Source organism: Eubalaena glacialis, chromosome 18 (genome assembly GCF_028564815.1).
Source record: "Eubalaena glacialis isolate mEubGla1 chromosome 18, mEubGla1.1.hap2.+ XY, whole genome shotgun sequence".
In the NCBI taxonomy this organism is placed as follows: Eukaryota; Metazoa; Chordata; class Mammalia; order Artiodactyla; family Balaenidae; genus Eubalaena; species Eubalaena glacialis.
The window spans coordinates 13195628-13215905 of NC_083733.1; the positions used below are offsets into that span (position 1 = coordinate 13195628).

At 38.5% G+C, this 20278-nt stretch overlaps 1 protein-coding gene and 1 pseudogene across 2 annotated transcripts in view; both read left to right on the forward strand.

Moving 5' to 3' along the window:
* The window catches only part of GLG1 (golgi glycoprotein 1), a 154213-nt gene that overhangs the window by 62465 nt on the left and 71470 nt on the right, over positions 1-20278 (forward strand). The gene's annotated exons all lie outside the window — the stretch shown is intronic.
* LOC133078845 (STING ER exit protein-like) lies at positions 10876-11540 on the forward strand (annotated as a pseudogene).

The window sequence follows — 20278 nt, forward strand, 5'->3', positions numbered from 1 at the left end:
CCTTGTTGTGGAGCATGTGCTCTAGGCGTGCGGGCTTCAGTAGTTGGGGCACATGGGCTCTAGAGCGCAGGCTCAGTAGTTGTGGCACACAGGCTTAGTTGCTCTGCGGCATGTGGGATCTTCCTGGACCAGGGCTCAAACCCGTGTCCCCTGCATTGGCAGGTGGATTCTCAATCACTGCGCCACCTGGGAAGCCCTTTGTTACTGTTTTTAATTGAGGTACTACCACCTCCAAGGGGGCCAGGGAGCAAAATAAAACCAGAAAAACTTAGGAATTTTTTTTATTGACGTGTAGTTGATTTACAATATTGTGTTAATTTCTGCTGTACAGCAAAGTGATTCAGTTATACACACACACACATTCTTTTTTATATTCTTTTCCATTATGGTTTATCACAGGATATTCAATATAGTTCCCTGTGCTATATAGTAGGACTTTGTTTATCCATTCTATATATAACAGTTTGCATCTGCTAACCCCAAACTCCCAATCCATCCCTCCCCCACCCCACTCCCCCTTAGCAACCACAAGTCTGTTCTCTATGTCTGTGAGTCTGTTTCTATTTTGTAGATTAGTTCATTTGTGTCATATTTTAGATTCCACATATAAGTGATATCATATGGTATTTGTCTTTCTCTTTCTACTTAACTTAGTATGATAATCTCTAGGTCCATCCATGTTGCTGCAAATGGCATTATTTCATTCTTTTTTATGGCTGAGTAGTAGTCCATTGTATTGTGTACCACATCTTCTTTGTCAGTTCATCTGTTGATGGACATTTAGGTTGTTTCCATGTTTTGGCTATTGTGAATAGTGCTGCTGTGAACATAGGGGTGCATGTATCTTTTCAAATTATATTTTTGTCCGGATATATGGCCAGGAGTGGGATTGCTGGATCATATGGCAACTCTGTTTTTAGTTTTTTGAGGAACTTCCATACTGTTTTCCATAGTGGCTACTCCAACTTACATTCCCACCAACAGTGTAGGAGGGGTCCTCTTTTCTCCACAGCCTTTCCAGCATTTGTTATTTGTAGACTTTTTAATAATGGTCATTTTGATCAGTGTGAGGTGGTACCTCACTGTAGTTTTGATTTGCATTTCACTAATAATTAGTGATGTTGAGCATCTTTTCATGTGCCTATTGGCCATCTCTATGTCTTCTTTGGAGAAATGTCTGTTTCGGTCTTCTGCCCATTATTCGATTGGGTTGTTTGTTTTTTTGTATTGAGCTATATGAGCTGTCAGAAAAACTTAGGAATTTTTAATGGTGCCAAAATGAACTTATAAGAGACTCTTTTAAACCAGGGAAGTCGATTTCCAATTCCTATGCACTGTTTCTTTGTTTCGGAAGCAGGAACAATTTAGTAACCAGTCTAATAAATTACTTGGTAAGTCATGGATGTTGAGATCATTTATTCAGTGTCAAGCCTTTTGGAAAGGGAATATTAATACCTTCACTTATCTTTCTTTTCAAACTTCATTAACTGGCTGTTAGACCAAAACTATCCCATATTATTTTATGTTTTAAAATGTGTATTTGGTATTCACAATGTACTATGATGTAAAATAAACTCTTCTATACCTGAAAAAAAAATGTATATTTGGTAATTTTAAGATGAAGTTTAAAAATTAAAATTCTGGCTAAAGGTTTTTAGTAAGTTACTTAATTAGATGATACTAAGATATCCCATATTAATTATGTCCTAAATTTTTCTTTTAAAATCTGTCATGAGTCACATATTTTGGCTTATGTATATGCTTCTGAATTCTTTATGTTAATGGCATAACTAGCCACCAACATTCATAATGTTGTAAGATTCTTAACCAGACAGATGACTCAGAGTAGACATAAAGGTGTGTACAGTACAGCTTACAATTGAAGTGTGTATTTTTTTTTTAATTTTTTTTTTTAAGTCTTTATTGAATGTGTTACAATACTGCTTCTGTTTTATGTTTTGGGTTTTTTGGCTGCGAGGCACATGGGATCTTAACTCCCCAACCAGGGACCGAACCCGCACTCCCTGCATTGGAAGGCGAAGTCTTAACCACTGGACAACCAGGGAAGTCCCCAAAGTGTGTATTTTAAATAAGTCTTAGAATGTTGCATTTTATGGATTTTATTTAGTCCATATTACAGAGAGAAGTCTCAGGTAAATGCTTGAATCTTTTCTTCTTGCATACTGAGGTGAAAATAAGAATCATAGAGAGTCTAGGTAAAAGATTAAAAATATTCCTTGGCACCAAAAGCAAGAGAGAAAGCAATCCAAAATTGACTTTCTACTGTTCCCCTCTCCCCAGTCTTTTTTTTCCTTTCTTCTGAAACTGAAACAAAAATATGTTTGGGGTTATTAGATATTAAGTCCTGCTTCTGAATAGGTATAGTTATGCCCTACCTAATGCAGAGAGCCTTTCCCCAATCGAGTTCTGTGATGTGGATTATTTAGTAAGATTTCAGTTGGGAAAATGCTTGTGTTCTTTCTGTGGCTCACTTATGTTACTTGTTCTGTCCTCTTTCTGTGGTCCATGAGGCATTTCATTTGTATCACATGTCAGAATTTAAAATATTATCTTTGAAATAGTGAACTTTCCTCCGGTCATAGATCCTTATCTTCTATATTTCTGGTGTAGACTAAAGATTCAGAGACCCTAAATCAAAGGCTTCTATTTTAGACATTAGATTTCCCAGTACTCTTCTGAAGAATAATAACTGTGATGATCAAAATTTTAAAGATACTGTTGTAAGGTCTGAGTATATTTGAAAGAATTATGGTAGTGTAACCCTGGACCACTTTTGTACTGCTTTGTACGATCTGTTCACAGGTGGCTGTCAGGTGATTTAAAGTAACAAACCCAGACAGATGCATGGCATTGACTGAATTGTCAAAGGCATCAGTCTTGCTTATTAAAATTGACAGTTGGTGACAAGCAGCATTTACTTTCACAAAATCAATCAACTTGAGTTTGATGTGATGAGAGAAGTGCATTGACTGCCAGCAGTGGGCTAGAAACATTTACCAAGTAAAATTTAGAAAAGCGATTTTAGATGACTAAGAGCCTTGGTTTGTTTGCATATTTAAAGATACTTGCATCTAAACAGTTGGACTTAAATACAGAGGTTGTTTGGAGCCTTAAAACAGTTGAGTGAACAAAATCAAAACTATTTAACTTCTGATGTTTACTTAGAAACAAAAACTTAAATGAAGTTCAAAACAGATATCTAATCTGGATTTGTGTATGGATATTAGATTGAGAGATTAGAGTGAGGAGCAAGACAAATTCCACACACACTTATTTGTGCTACGCAAAATTGGTGAAGTGATGTAAAGACTGTTCTTTCCATTAGGATAAGATTTTTCTACCTTAATTTCCTAAATTAATTTATTCCTTTACTCTAGTTTATCCTAATGTAATTGAACTACTTAAACTGAAGTTGCCTTCCTATGGCTAAGAATCTATGTATCTTAGATTTAAAAAGAAAACCTCGGTTTTTTCCCTTATTTTTGAAATTGGTTTATTTGGGGGTTGGGGCAGTACAAAATTAACTCTTCTAGAAGTATACTATAATAATAATAATAAATGTTATTATTTTTATAGATAATATTTATTGTATATTTACAGTGAGCACTGTGCTAGGTGCTTTATGTGTTTTGCTCTACTTATTGCTACATGTGTAATAAATACTCTTATTATCCTCATTTATAGGTAAGGAAATTTAGGCTTACAAAAGTTAAATAATTTGTCCAGGGTTACACAGCTAATACCTGGAAGAAGCCAAATTGATCTGATCCCAGGTATGTCTCTCCAAAGTCTATGCTGCATAGCCAGTTCTACAGACTATACAGTAATGAGTGCTCCAAAATACCTGGAAGTGTCTTTTGTTTCCATTATTGGAAGTAAATTTTTTTTTACTGGGGAAGTAATGCATATTTAAACCACTGACAAACTTACAGTGTTTTAAAACAATAATTCTAAAAGGATCTGTGATTGTTCTGCCTATCTCCTTTCACCTCTCCCAGTTATTTCTACAACAGTATTTCCCCTTCTCAAAAAGGTAATTATCTGTTTTTATAGAATCATATTAGATAACCAGTTGGAGTCAAAATGTCTTGCTTTTTATTCAGTTTCCTACCTACTGTAACTGAAGTGTGGGGAATTATTATATATTCAGGTCATATAGTGATCATTGGCTCAACTGAAGTTACCAGCACAAGGATCCTCCTGGTTTTTTGTTCTTTGCGCTTTAGTTTCAAATCAATTTTATAACAGAAAATTACCACTTTAAAAGGCAAAGATGTGATTTAGAGATTATGGATAATTCTTATTAAATATTGCATCTTTATTAATGTTTATATTAATTTATCAATATTTCCCAAAGTGTTTAATTTCTGTCATTTCAGCCTTTATAGTTTGATATAATGGTAATTATTAACATACAATTAATGTACCTTTGTTCTACCGACTGTAGAATGATATTATCTAAGCAAGAAGAAATATGGAGAACTTTTGAAGATTTCTCTAGATTTTATGTACATTACTGATGTTGTTAACCCCAGAAGATTGTTTTTAAAATATATCAGTTAAGTTTTTCCCTGTTCAGCCCTAAATGCCTTTGAACTGGATGTTGAAGGATCTATTGGCATAGAACCTGATGAACTCCTCCAAATTTCACCAATCTGTTAATAAAGCAAAGCTGAATTTATTAGAACTTACTACAGTAAAGGAGAATACCACCTTGACAGGAAGAAGTAAAAAATGGGATATTTAAATGGCTTTGAGGTCTGAGGTCAAGTGGCTTTAAAGGGTTTTTTTTTTTTGGCCGTGCTGAGCGGCTTGTAGGATCTCAGTTCATTGCAACACACAGGCTCAGTATTTGCGGCATGCGGGCTTAGTTGCCCCGCGGCATGTGGGATCTTAGTTCCCCGACCAGGGATTGAACCCATGTCCCCTGCATTGGAAGGTGCATTCTTAATCACTGGACCACCAGGGAAGTCCCTGTTCAATAGTGATTTCTTTTGCCCTTTCAGTTTCTCCATGTGACTCCCTTTTTTTTTTTTTTTTATAATTTTAATTAATTATTTTTATTTTTGGCCGTGTTGGGTCTTCGTTTCTGTGCGAGGGCTTTCTCTAGTTGTGGCAAGCGGGGGCCACTCTTCATCGCGGTGCGCGGGCCTCTAACTATCGCGGCCTCTCTTGTTGCGGAGCACAGGCTCCAGACGCGCAGGCTCAGTAGTTGTGGCTCACGGACCTAGTTGCTCCGCGGCATGTGGGATCTTCCCAGACCAGGGCTCGAACCCGTGTCCCCTGCATTGGCAGGCAGACTCTCAACCACTGTGCCACCAGGGAAGCCCCATGTGACTCCCTTTTGAGAGGAGACTATTTATGTGATAACTCTTTGCTGTTCCTCTACCACTCTTCAAGTCCATTTAAGCATCCACTGGTGTTAAGGTATCAGGTACTCTTCTTCCCCCATCCCAACTTACCATACTCAAATGTTCTTTTTTTTTTTTTGGCTGCATTGGGTCTTCGTTGCTGCACGCAGGCTTTCTCTAGTTGCGGCGAGCGGGGGCTACTCTTCGTTGCCGTGCACGGACTTCTTACTGCAGTGGCTTCTCTCGTTGCAGAGCACGGGCTCTAGGCGCGCAGGCTTCAGTAGTTGTGGCGTGCAGGCTCAGTAGTTGTGGCTCGCGGGCTCTAGAGAGCAGGCTCAGTTGTTGTCGCGCACCGGCTTAGTTGCTCCACGGCATGTGGGATCTTCCTGGACCAGGGCTTGAACCCGTGTCCCTTGCATTGGCAGGCGGATTCTTAACCACTGCGCCACCAGGGAAGCCCTACTCAAATGTTCTTCATTGGGACTTCCCTGGCGGTCAAGACTTCGTGCTCCCGATGCAGGGGGCCTGGGTTCGATCCCTGGTCGGGGAACTAGATCCCACGTGCATGCCGCAACTAAGAGTCCGCATACCACAACTAAGAAGTCCGCATGCTGCAACTAAAGATCCCTCACACTGCAATGAAGATCCCACATGCCGCAACTAAGACCCGGTACAGCCAAAATAAATAAATAAATAAGTAAGTAAGTAAAATATTTTTTTTTAAAAAAGTTCTTCATCTCTCTCATCTAACTGAATTTTTATCTCCTGCCAATTCCTGCTTCAAAACTTACACATCCTTCAGAATTATGCAGTGTAGTTGCAGACTTAATTCAGATAGAAGGCCAGTCCCTGAATCACAGCTGTTCTCTTAAGCAGCACCAATCATCTGAAATGGGTTATACAGAAAGGGTTCTGTACAGTCTGGCAATTCAGCCCTATTGGCTTCTCATCAGGCCAGTAAAAGTAAACAGTGCACTCACCACTAGTCAGTATGGAAGAAATGTGGTATTTTTAGATACTTGGGTATGGAGCATGAGAAATTATATTTAATTTCAGGACTTTTTTTGCATCCTGTAATCTTATATCCATTTTTTGGTTTTATCTTTTCACAATTATAGAAATAGCATAGTTGGATTGGAGGTAATGAGCTACATTGATAGAATCATTCCAGATTTACTGGGTATAAACATTAATAGTATTGTCAGATGTCTGGAAATTTTGTCTCTATTTTAGTCTCCTTTCCCACTTTGCATTTGGCTGTAGTAGCCACTGTTTTGACACATTTGTACCTATATTCAGCTGTTCCAAATCATCTGAGATGGCAAATGAAGAGTATAAAAGGTACCGTATTAAAATTGACATTCTGTTCCTTTTCTTTCCCTTCTAGTTTTATTGAGATATAATTGACATACAGCATTGTATAAGTTTAAGGTATACAGCATAATGATTTGATTTACATACATCATGAAGTGATTATCACAAATGTTTAGTGAATATCCATCATCTCTTAGAAGTACAAAATTAAATAAATAGAAAAAAATTTTTTTGTTTGATGATAATCTTAGGATTTACTCTCAACAACTTTCATGTATAACATATAGCAGTGTTAATTATATTTATCATGTATATTACATCCCTAGTACTTATTTATTTTATAACTGAAAGTTTGTACTTTTTGATTGCCTTTGTCCAATTCCTCTTACCCTCCCCACCCCCTGCCCTTCTTTTCTGGTAACCACAAATCTGATGTCTTTTTCTATGAGTTTGTTTGTTTATTTGTTTGTTCTTGAAATATAATTGACCTACAACACTATGTTAGCTCCTGTTATACAACATAGTGATTCAGTGTTTCTCCTCATTCCAAAATGATCACCATGATAAGTCCAGTTGCATATGTCACCATACAGAGATATTACGTGGTTATTGACTATATCCCCCACACTGTACATTTCATACCCATGACATTTATTTTGCAACTGGAAGTTTGTACCTCTTAATACCCCTCTCCTATTTCTTACTTCCCCCTACCCTCCTTCTCCCTGGCAGACATCTGTTTGTTCTCTATATCTGTAACTCTGTTTATGTTTTGTTATGTTTGTTCATTTGTGTTTTTTTTTTAGATTCCACATATAAGTGATATCATACAGTGTTTGTCTTTCTCTGTCTGATTTATTTCACTTAGCATAATACCCTCTAGGTTCATCCATGTTGTTGCTTATGACAAGATTTCATTCTTTTTTATGTCTGAGTAATATTCCATTATGTGTGTGTGTACCATATCTTCTTTATCCATTCGTCTGTTGATGGGCACTTAGGCTGCTTCCATATCTTTGTTATTGTAAATAATGCTGCAGTGAGCATAGGGGTGCATATATCTTTTCAAATTAGTGTTTTTGTTTTCCTCAGGTAAATACCCAGAAGTAGAATTGCTGAATCGTACGGTAGTTCTATTTTTAAATTTTTGAAGAATCTCTGTACTGTTTCCATAGCTGTTGCATCAGTTTACAATTCCACCAACAGTGTATGAGGATGACATTCTGCTCATAATTCATATAATGCTCTTCAGAGAATTTTGTTTTCATCTCTCATTTTAAAACTCCCATGTAACTGTTGACCACACTGGGAAAACTAGGCCATAAAATTGTTAATGTGCTTTTCTTAGAGTAGAACTACCAATGTAGGACTCTTTTTTTTTTTAATACACATTTCTTCTTTCTTTCTTTCTTTATTTGTTTGTTTGTTTGTTTGTTTATTTAATTTTTGTCTGCGCTGGGTCTTCGTTGCTGTGCGCAGCCTTTCTGTAGTTGCGGCGAGCAGGGGCTACTCTTCGTTGTGGTGCGCGGGCTTCTCATTGTGGTGGCTTCTCTTGTTGTGGAGCGTGGGCTCTGGGTGTGCAGGCTTCAGTAGTTGCAGCACGCGGTCTCAGTAGTTGCGGCTCATGGGCTCTAGGGCACGTGGGCTTCAGTAGTTGTGGCTTGCCGGCTCTAGAGTGCAGGCTCAGTAGTTGTGACGCATGGGCTTAGCTGCTCTGTGGCATGTGGGATCTTCCCGGACCAGGGCTCGAACCCATGTCCCCTGCATTGGCAGGCAGATTCTTAACCACTGTGCCACCAGGGAAGTCCCCTGTAGGACTCTTAAAAGGGCCAGATTTCCACTTGCCATGTCCCAGAGGATGTTGGTATTCCATATTTCCTCCCCACCACTACCCGATTTGGAATAGACAGTGGAAGAGAAAAAAAGAGAAAAATACGGACTGAGGAGGGTATATCATTAAATTTCCTCAGTGCCCCAACCATGAAGATGTATTCCAGATATTTTCAAAGGTGTCTATGTTTATGTCTTAAAGTGGAATTATCTTTGGTTTTTCTTTTTTTTTCTTCTTTTTTGCATGTGGCACAAAATTCAAAAAGTGCAAAAGGGTATATAGTGAAAGTAAATATTTTTATATGTCCTTTCAGAGATAGTATATACAAATACAATCAAATATGTATGTCATTTATTTTGAATTCTTATTCTTCTCCTGCATGAATTATGGACTACTAAAAAGCAGTAATGTTGCTTTTGATGTTTATTTGATTATATTATGTGCAGAGACTGAAGGGCCAGTATTATATTTGCAAGGCCCTCTATAATTTTCAAAGGCCTTTTAAATAATTCTACTCATAACAGCCCTGTAAAGTACGTAAAGCAGGATTTATCTGTATTGTAGACATGAAATTTGAAGCCTGAAGAATTATGTGACTTTATCAAGGCTTGTTATGCATGAATATACAATGGAACTGGAATCAGAACTTAAGTTTTTTGGCTCCTAATCCAGAATTCTTTCTACCATGTTTCCTCTCAAACACGATGAAATGAGGGGATCTACTGTACGGTGTCTGTTTTTATGAGATATGAAAAATACTGTGAGTAGCTATTTCAGAAGAATTTTGGTGCTGTATTTTTGTAGTGTTGGCATAGTAGTAGTAGTCATTGCAGCCTCACAGTTCAGAGGAAGTATGTCCTTTTTGATGAATTGTCTGCAAAATAGTTTATAAATGTTAGGCACTTTAGACTGAATGATAATGCTCTAGGTGCCACTCTTGTAATATGGGCACCAAAACTGACTTTATCCAGGAAACTGGGCAATGAAAAACAAGGTCTTTTATCTCTTTACATCTGTGTGCCTGTCATGGCTGAAAGCCACGTTGATAGACCTGTCCAAGATTCTTTCCCTTGAAGCTAAAGGGGAATCTGGCCAAGCATTTGACAGAATGCCTGACTCTTTTTTCTTCCCTGCCCCCCCAAATTAGGACCAAATTGGATTCTGAACTTCTAAGTTGTCTCCTAGGGAGAAAGAAAAGAGTTGGTAGGAGGTAACTTTCTTCTCCTTGCTGATAGTAGGCTCTCATGAGGATGATTTAGTTCCAGAAAAACTCATTCATTAACGATGGTGAAGTGAGGCAGAGTCCTTGCAAGGCCATAATTGGATTTTAAAGCACTTGTCATTACAAAACAATCCCTGTATTTCTTCAATATTAGGCAGTCCCAAATGGAAGGTTGATGAAAAGGTTGAATGAGCTCTGTATGTGAAAGAAATATCTCTAAACATTCTTTTGAGGATGACCTGTCTCCTACAGTTTATAGGTACCTTTATTTCTGATTCATAATAGAAAAATGGGGGGCGGGGAATGGGGAAAAACTTCACAATATTTCTTATAGTACAGAAAATTACTTGGTTTTGTAATTTACATTTTTTAATAAACTTTAAGATTTGCAAAATGATAATCTAATGTGTATCCTTTGGGCCATAATGTAATGATGCAGTTTTTGTTCAGTAACTAGATATCTGTATCCTTATTTGTCATTCCCTGCTCTGGGCACAGAAGATGATAAATTTTATTAATGTTGAGTGTTTCCATTTGGTCATTTAAACTAGTTTTAGAGTTTTCTTAGGCAAAAATAAGATGTAATTCGACTTCTCAAAGTGCATTTTGGGGCAGAGCATCTTCATGGATATGGATCATTCTGTCAGCGAGTCAAGAGTTGCTCAGTCTTGGTGTGTGAGCTGTTAAGTCCAGTAATTAGCCAGGTTATTGCGCTTTCATATTTTTAAAATAGAGCTAAAGCCTCATTGAAGATGAATGAATTAGTACTTGACAAAGCTGCAAGTCTTGCCAGTATTTTTTAATCTATGAGTAAGTATGTTACCTGAACCAGAGCAGAACCATTTGCTAATTCCCACTATAATATAGATATAGATATAGATATGGATATATATATATATATATAATTAGAATTAAAGGCCATTGAGGATATTTTTCATTTTAAAAGTACAAGACAAGTAAGTCTTGACCTCATCATAGTCCCCTGACTGTCCAAGAACCAGGGTTAAATGGGCCCTAATTTGTGTGTGGGGGTCTTGCCTATTTATCTTTTATCCGTTTAAATTGCATCATGTTCCTATAGAAGTAACGTTGAGTAACATTCTTGGTGTTGAGTTTTGGGGCTGTTTCTCTGAACTACACCTAAAGTAGTGCCCTGGTCAGTAGTCTGCTCCAACACCTCCGACCTGGGGAGGAATATGATGATGGTGAGAAACCCCTTGATGTCTGTTACTCTTCGTGTTGCCAGATGGTCCTGGTACTGGGCTGTCAGAGAAATTACCCATGAGTCCCCAGGATTGGTCTATGTAATTGATGCTGCCAAACACAGGCACAAGTTTTGTAACACAAGTTGAAGATACTGTGTATCTTTGGAGGCCTGAAGGTGTGGAAGGACAGCACAGGAAGAAGTGTACGAAGTGTAGACTGCCACTCTTCTGCCGGTCCCAGCTGAAGAATGCTCCCATGGCCTCCATTGTGGATGGAGCAGTAGTCAGGTTTGGCCAGGGTTTTGGGAAAATGAAATACATATACCCAGAAAGAAGAGCCTCCTAAGAAGGTGATAGTGACCAAATGGACTAAAGACATGGGCACGTTCAGCTCTGTCACTGTGTCTGCTATTGATGAAGAGGAAGAGAAGACTGAGGCTAGGGAAGTTGCTGACTTGTGTGCACAGAATGCCAAAGCGACTGAAAAACAGTTGGAACGCAAAGTCCTGAGCAACAGGCAGTTGCAAGAGCTGGCTGAACTAGAAGCCAAGAAAGCAAACATGAAAGGGACTTTGACTAACAACCAGTTCAAATGATCAGGACCTTTCTCTGAACCCAGCTGGAAGCAAACATTTAGATCAAGAGGAAAAAGAGCTTTTCTTAGACTACATGGACTGGTTCCTACCTTTATGCCCCAGCAGAAGGCTTTATGTTGCTTCCCTTTGATTCTCCTAGATTCAGTGAGGTCTATGAGTCCATATGATCTGCTTTCTAGAAATGGATTTTTCTGAATCTTTCTGTATATAGTATATAGGTCTTCTGTACTATTTTTTGCCCCTGTGATGTACACTTCTTGAGCTGTGTAAAAACTCTATGAATAGATCAGTGCTTGAGTGTCTCCAGTTTCTAAAGTAGCTGTTCTTATTCCTTCTTCAAAGTTAATAAAATGTTTAAAGATTATTAAAAAGTAATTATACATTATTTACCTGTTGTTAACCCCACCACCCATTGGGGGAGCACAGAGGTAAATAACAGTAAATTGAGGCACCACTCTCTGCACTGAGTTTACCATAACATATTAATATGGACGATGGCAAACCACTATTGGACCAATGTTGGGATTTTATTAAAATTTTGTAGTTATCTCACCGTGTATTAGGAGATGCCAAATATGTAAGCCTAAGAATGGTCACCACAGAGTTCCTCACTTTCTTGCTCAGGTCTCTGCCCTCTGTACAGAATATACCTTTCAAACTCCTCCACACCTAGTGTTCACAGCCCCTCCCTCATCTGCGTCAACCTAGACACAGTATTACATCACCAAATCACAACCTCCTTTTAAGGCTGAACTCCGTTGTTCCCTCCTCCATTAGACTCTCTGATTCTATCATCCTAACTCATGAGGGGTGGTGGTACTTCTTTCGTTCTTTAAGATATCAAGCTCCTTCAACTCCACATTCAACTTTGTGTGATCGTTAGGTACAGACTCATGTTTTACCTCCTCTACCACAGTAATTTACTTGAGAGCCAGCATCTGTAACTCTGTTTCATACCTTTTCTTTTTATCTTGCACTGAACCTGTACGTAAATCCTTTCTGAAAAGATGGATGAATGTTAAAGAATCATACAAAAGCAAAACTCTTTAGTGAATCAGAGCACAGTTGGAGGGCATGAAGCTTATGTTTATCACTGTTCTTTTGGAAAAACAATACTTAGCAGCTATCCTGGGTACAAATAAAAATTAATTCTGGGGGACTTCCCTGGTGGCGCAGTGGTTAAGAATCCGCCTGCCAATGTAGGGGACATGGGTTAGCGGCCTGGTCTGGGAAGATCCCACATGCTGCGGAGCAACTAAGCCCGTGCACCACAACTACTGAGCCTATGCTCTAGAGCCCGCGAGCCACAACTACTGAAGCCTACGCGCCTAGAGCCCATGCTCCGCAACAAGAGAAGCCACCGGAATGAAGAGTAGCCCTCGCTCGCCGCAACTAGAGAAAGCCCACACGCAGCAGTGAAGACCCAATGCAGCCAAAAATAAATAAATAAATAAATTTATTAAAAAATTAATTCTGACTAAGCCAGAATAAGGCACTAAGAGGAACTTAGTTATGAGTCTGACTGAGGGTTAATATTCAGTTTACACTTGCTCAGGGAAAGTTTACCCAGACTAAACGACTGAGTTTATCTCATCATTACCAACTATATTATTTTCAGTGTGCTTTTTTGGTGGGCAAGAGTGAGGTGGTTTGGGCCAAGTTAATAAATGAATTGCTCATATGATTGGAAGTTTACGGGGTTCTTAATGTATAAACTCCCAGAAGAAGAATTTACTTACTACTGTAGCAGAATGTTTCTGATCATAAGGAGGCATCGGGCTGTTGCCCAGCCTTCAGAGTTTTGCAAGGCCGTGAAAGCACCAATGCTGCAGATTTTTTTGTTTTGTTTTTTTGTTTTCTCTTAGTGATTAATAAACAGAGTCTATTGCCACTTAATTTAGTATCAGGTGTGATCTGGTGGGTAGTTCAACTTCAATGGATGTGACTATAGAATGTTTCATATTTTAGACAGTCTAATTCCCAAGATTTCTGTTTCAGAAACTGGGACAACTTCCAAGTTAGTTTTGTGAATCCTTTAATTTCTCCTGCCAGACTCATTAACTCAGCCTGTTCACCTTTGGGGAAATCGTAGTTCCAGACTTACACTCTTTGTAAAAATCATCCACTTAAGTGAATGTGATGGTTGAATTAATTGAGAACATTCAGACTCAAGCTTTTCAGCAGTATATTCTGAAACCTGTTTGTTGTGACTTTGACCAGCAGAGAATGATTAAGATGAAGTAGTAGGAAACCATAATCATAATACAAAAATTACCTGCATTAAAAGATGTGGAATTCATCAAATACTCTATTTTTGTGTTCCACATCTCAGCTTTTATAGACTCAGAAAGCTGGAAAGAATCTTGACCATCTTAGACCAGTGTTTCTTTCTTTTTTTTTAAACCATAGTGTGCATTTATTTTAAAAAATCCAAATATAAGTAGACCCATGCAGTTCAAACCCATGTTGTTCAAGGGTCTACTGTACTTCAGTGCATTGTTGGCTTTGATTATAAACTTTATTATTCTGAAGACTGCCATAGTATTGTCTTGAAGGCTGTCCAGTGTTCTTTTTTTTTTAACTTTTTATTTTATATTGGAGTATAGTTGATTAACAATGTTATGTTAGTTTCAGGTGTACAGCAAAGTGATTCAGTTATACACATACATGTATCTATGCTTTTTCAAAGTCTTTTCCCATGTATGTTGTTACATAATATTGAGCAGAGTTCCCTGTGCTATACAAGAGGTCCTTGTTAGTTATTTTTTTAATTTTTATTTTTACTGATTTATTTACGTATTTATTGATGGCTGGGATGGGTCTTTGTTGCTGCATGCGGGCTTTCTCTAGTTGGCGGCGAGTGGGAGCTACTCTTTGTTGCAGTGCGCGGGCTTCTCATTGCAGTGGCTTCTCTTGTTGCGGAGCACGGGCTCTAGGCGCGCGGGCTTCAGTAGTTGTGGCACGCAGCCTCAGTAGTTGTGGCACGCGGGCTCAGTAGCTGTGGCTCGTGGGCTCTAGAGCGCAGGCTCAGCAGTTGTGGCGCACGGGCTTAGTTGCTCCACAGCATGTGGGATCTTCCCGGACCAGGGCTCGAACCTGTGTCCCCTGCATTGGCAGGCGGATTCTTAACCACTGCACCACCAGGAAAGTCCCTGGTTACCCATTTTAAATACAGCAGGGTGTACATGTCAATCCCAAACTCCCTAACTATCCCTCTCCCCTACCCTTCCCCCCTGGTAACCATAAATTTGTTCTCTAAGTCGGTGAGTCTGTATCTGTTTTGTGTCTTTTTTTTTTTTTTTTTTTTTTTAGATTCCGCATATAAGCAATATCATGCGATATCTGTCTTTCTGACTTACTTATGGATCTTTTTGAGATTATGATGACAGCTGTGGATTCTCTTCTCAGGAAAATATACTTGCACACAGAAGTTTGTATTCAGTTTCAGGACAATCTCACTCCTGTCTGTCATGGATCCTAGGTGGTGAAATCCCTATTATAGTCCAAAGCCTGTCCTTGGGGGTCTAGAGAAGTGACACATCTAAAATCACAGAGCTTCTAGGGACTTCCCTGGTGGTCCAGTGGTAAAGAATCCACCTTCCAATGCAGGGGATGCGGGTTCAATCCCTGGTCAGGGAACTAAAATCCCACATACCATGGGGCAACTAAGCCTGTGCGCCACAACTACTGAGCCTGCGTGCCTCAACTAGACAGCCCACGTGGCGCAAACTACAGATCCCACGCACCCTGGAGCCTGCGTGCCACAACTAGAGAGAGAAAACCCTCAAGCCACAACTAGGGAGAAGCCCATGTGCCGCGCAACTAAGACCCAACACAGCCAAAAAAAATAAAGGAGAAAATAAATAAATAAAATAATAAATAAATATTAAAAATAAATAAATAAAATCACAGAGCTTCTATAGCTAAATACTTCTGCTAGTCTATTGTTCTTTCTCCACAGTTCTATCCCTTAAAGCCCATACTGAGTTTACAGAACTTAGAGGAAGGGCTAGGGGTATTAAGCCTTAAAATCAGCTGTTTCAGCTTAACTTACCCAGTTAAAAGATTAAAGTACAATAATACCCCAAACATTTAAGTCATTGATTTAGAAAAGCCAAATGAACTAAGCAAAGTTTTTTTAATAACCTGTTTTGGTTATTTAAAGAGCTAGTCCAGATCCCTAGTTGATCTAATTACCAGTTTCTTACCCAAGCTGTGGGCATCTGAATTCATTAAACAAATCAGTCTAGAGCACTAGTTGTGTTTATTCATCCTGTCTACCTTTCTTTGGTTTTGGGGAGTTGTTTTGTTGGTTTGTTTGTTTGTTTTTAACATCTATATTGGAGTATAATTGCTTTACAATGTGTGTTAATTTCTGCTGTGTAACAATCAGCTATATGTATGCATATATCCCCATATCCCCTCCATCTTGCATCTCCCTCCCACCCTCCCTATCGCACCCTCCCTATCCCACCCCTCTAGGTGGTCACAAAGCACTGAGCTGATCTCCCTGTGTGATGCAGCTGCTTCCCACTAGCTGTCTATTTTACATTTGGTAGTGTATATATGTCATTGCTACCCTCTCACTTCGTCCCAGCTTACCCTTCCCCCTCCCTGTGTCCTCAAGTCCATTCTGTATGTCTGTGTCTTTGTTCCTGTCATGTCCCTAGGTTCGTCAGAACCAATTTTTTTTTTTTTTTGAGATTCCATAAATATGTGTTAGCAACGGTATTTGTTTTTCTCTTTCTGACTTACTTCACTCTGTATGACAGACTCTAGGTTCATCCACCTCACTACAAATAACTCAATTTTGTTTCTTTTTATGGCTGAGTAATATTCCATTGTATATATGTGCCACATCTTCTTTATCCATTCATCCGATGATGGACACTTAGGTTGCTTCCATGTCCTGGCTATGGTAAATAGTGCTGCAATGAACATTGTGGTACATGACTCTTTTTGAATTATCGTTTTCTCAGGGTATATGCCCAGTAGTGGGATTGCTGGGTCATATGGTAGTTCTAGTTTTAGTTTTTTAAGGAACCTCCATACTGTTTTCCATAGTGGCTGTATCAATTTACATTCCCACCAACAGTGCAAGAGGGTTCCCTTTTCTCCACACCCTCTCCAGCAGTTATTGTTTGTAGATTTTTTGATGATGGCCATTCTGACTGGTGTGAGGTGATACCTCATTGTACTTTTGATTTGCATTTCTGTAATAATTAGTGATATTGAGCATCTTTTTATGTGTTTGTTGGCCATCTATCTGTATGTCTTCTTTGGAGAAATGTCTGTTTAGGTCTTCTGCCCATTTTTGGATTGGGTTGTTTGTTTTTTTTGATATTGAACTGCATGAGCTGCTTGTATATTTTGGAGATTAATCCTTTGTCAGTTGCTTCATTTGCAAATATTTTCTCCCATTCTGAGGGTTGTCTTTTCGTCTTTTTTATGGTTTCCTTTGCTGTGCAAAAGCTTTTAAGTTTCATTAGGTCCCATTTGTTTATTTTTGTTTTTATTTCCATTTATCTAGGAGGTGGGTCAAAAAGGACCTTGCTGTGATTTATGTCATAGAGTGTTCTGCCTGTGTTTTCTTCTAAGAGTTTTATAGTGTCTGGCCTTGCATTTAGGTCTTTAATCTATTTTGAGTTTCTTTTTGTGTATGGTGTTAGGAAGTGTTCTAATTTCATTCTTTTACATGTAGCTGTCCAGTTTTCCTAGCACCACTTATTGAAGAGGCTGTCTTTTCTCCATTGTATACTCTTGCCTCCTTTATCAAAGATAAGGTGACTATATGTGCGTGGGTTTTTCTCTGGGCTTTCTATCCTGTTCCATTGATCTATATTTCTGTTTTTGTGCCAGTACCATCTTGTCTTGATTACTGTAGCTTTGTAGTATAGTCTGAAGTCAGGGAGCCTGATTCCTCCAGCTCCGTTTTTCTTTCTCAAGATTGCTTTGGCTCTTCAGGGTCTTTTGTGTTTCCATACAAATTGTGCAATTTTTTGTTCTAGGTCTGTGAAAAATGCCATTGGTGGTTTGATAGGGATTGCATTGAATCTGTAGATTGCTTTGGGCAGTATAGTCATTTTCAAAATGTTGATTCTTCCAGTCCAAGAACATGGTATATCTCTCCATCTGTTTGTATCATCTTTAATTTCTTTCATCAGTGTCTTATAGTTTTCTTCATACAGGTCTTTTGTCTCCTTAGGTAGGTTTATTCCTAGGTATTTTATTCTTTTTGTTGCAGTGGTAAATGGAAGTGTTTCCTTAATTTCTCTTTCAGATTTTTCGTCATTAGTGTATAGGAATGCAAGAGATTTCTGTGCATTAATTTTGTGTCCTGCTACTTTACTAAATTCATTAATTAGCTCTAGAAGTTTTCTGATAGAGTCTTTAGGATTCTCTATGTATAGTATCATGTCATCTGCAAACAGTGACAGCTTTACTTCTTCTTTTCTGATTTGGATTCCTTTTATTTCTTTTTCTTCTCTGATTGCTGTGGCTAACACTTCCAAAACTATGTTGAATAATAGTGGTGAGAGTGGGCAGCCTTGTCTTGTTCCTGATCTTAGTGGAAATGATTTCAGTTTTTCACCATTGAGAACAATGTTGGCTGTGGGTTTGTCATATATGGCGTTTATTATGTTGAGGTAAGTTGCCTCTATGCCTGCTTTCTGGAGGGTTTTTATCATAAATGGGTGTTGAATTTTGTCAAAAGCTTTTTCTGCATCTATTGAGATGATCATGTGGTTTTTCTTCTTCAATTTGTTAATATGGTGTATCACATTGATTGATTTGTGTATATTGAAGAATCCTTGCATTCCTGGGATAAACCCCACTTGATCATGGTGTATGATCCTTTTTTTTTTTTTAAGTTTTTTTTTAATTTATTTTTTTATATTTTATTTATTTGTTTTTGTCTGCATTGGGTCTTCGTTGCTGTGCACAGGCTCTCTCTAGTTGCTGCGAGCGGGGGCTACTGTTTGTTGCGGTGCGCGTGCCTCTCATTACAGTGGCTTCTCCTGTTGCAGAGCATGGGCTCCAGGTGTGCGGGCCTCAGCAGCTGTGGCACACGGGCTCAGCACTTGTGGCTCGTGGGCTCCAGAGCGCAAGCCCAGTAGTTGTGGCACATGGGCCCAGTTGCTCCACGGCATGTGGGATCCTCCCGAGCCAGGGATCGAACCCGTGTCCCCTGCATTGGCGGGCAGATTCCTAACCATTGAGCCACTAGGGAAGTCCCTGTATGATCCTTTTAATGTGCTGTTGGATTCTGTTTGCTAGTATTTTGTTGAGGATTTTTGCATCTATGTTCATCAGAGATATTGGCCTGTAGTTTTCTTTTTTTGTGACATCTTTGGTTTTGGTATCAGGGTGATGGTGGCCTCATAGAATGAGTTTGGGAGTGTTCCTCCCTCTGCTATATTTTGGACGAGTTTGAGAAGGATAGGTGTTAGCTCTTCTGTAAATGTTTGATAGAATTTGCCTGTGAAGCCATCTGGTCCTGGGCTTTTGTTTGTTGGAAGATTTTTAATCACAGTTTCAATTTCAGTCCTTGTGATTGGTCTGTTTATATTTTCTATTTCTTCCTGTTTCAGTCTCGGAAGGTTGTGCTTTTCTAAGAATTTGTCCATTTCTTCCAGGTTGTCCATTTTATTGGCATATAGTTGCTTGTAGTAATCTCTCAGGATCCTTTGTATTTCTGCAGTGTCAGTTGTTATTCCTCCTTTTTCATTTTTAATTCTATTGATTTGAGTCTTCTCCCTTTTTTTCTTCATGAGTCTGGCTAATGGTTTATCAATTTTGTTTATCTTCTCAAAGAACCAGGTTTTAGTTTCATTGATCTTTGCTGTTGTTTCCTTTTATTTCTGATCTGATCTTTATGATTTCTTTCCTTCTGCTAACTTTGGTTTTTGTTGTTGTTGTTGTTCTTCTTTCTCTAATTGCTTTAGGTGTAAGGTTAGGTTGTTTATTTGAGATTCTTCTTGTTTCTTGAGGTAGGATTGTATTGCTATATACTTCCCTCTTAGAACTGCTTTTGCTGCATCCCATAGGTTTTGGGTCGTCATGTTTTCATTGTCATTTGTTTCTAGGTATTTTTTGATTTCCTCTTTGATTTCTTCAGTGATCTCTTGGTTATTAAGGAGTGTATTCTTTAGCCTCCATGTGTTTGTATTTTTTACAGTTTTTTCCTGTAATTGATATCTAGTCTCATAGCGTTGTGGTCAGAAGAGATACTTGATACGATTTCAGTTTTCTTAAATTTACCAAGGCTTGATTTGTGACCCAAGATATGGTCTATCCTGGAGAATGTTCCATGAGCACTTGAGAAGAAAGTGTATTCTGTTGTTTTTGGATGGAATGTCCTATAAATATCAATTAAGTCCATCTTGTTTAATGTATCATTTAAAGCTTGTGTTTCCTTATTTATTTTCATTTTGGATGATCTGTCCATTGGTGAAAGTGGGGTGTCCCCACTTAAAGTCCCCTACTATTATTTTGTTACTGTCCATTTCCCCTTTTATGGCTGTTATTAGCATTTGCCTTATGTATTGAGGTGCTTCTATGTTGGGTGCATAAATATTTACAATTGTTATATCTTCTTGTTGGATTGATCCCTTGATCATTATGTAGTGTCCTTCTTTGTCTCTTGTAATAGTCTTTATTTTAAAGTCTATTTTGTCTGATATGAGAATTGCTACTCCAGCTTTCTTTTGATTTCCATTTGCATGGAATCTTTTTCC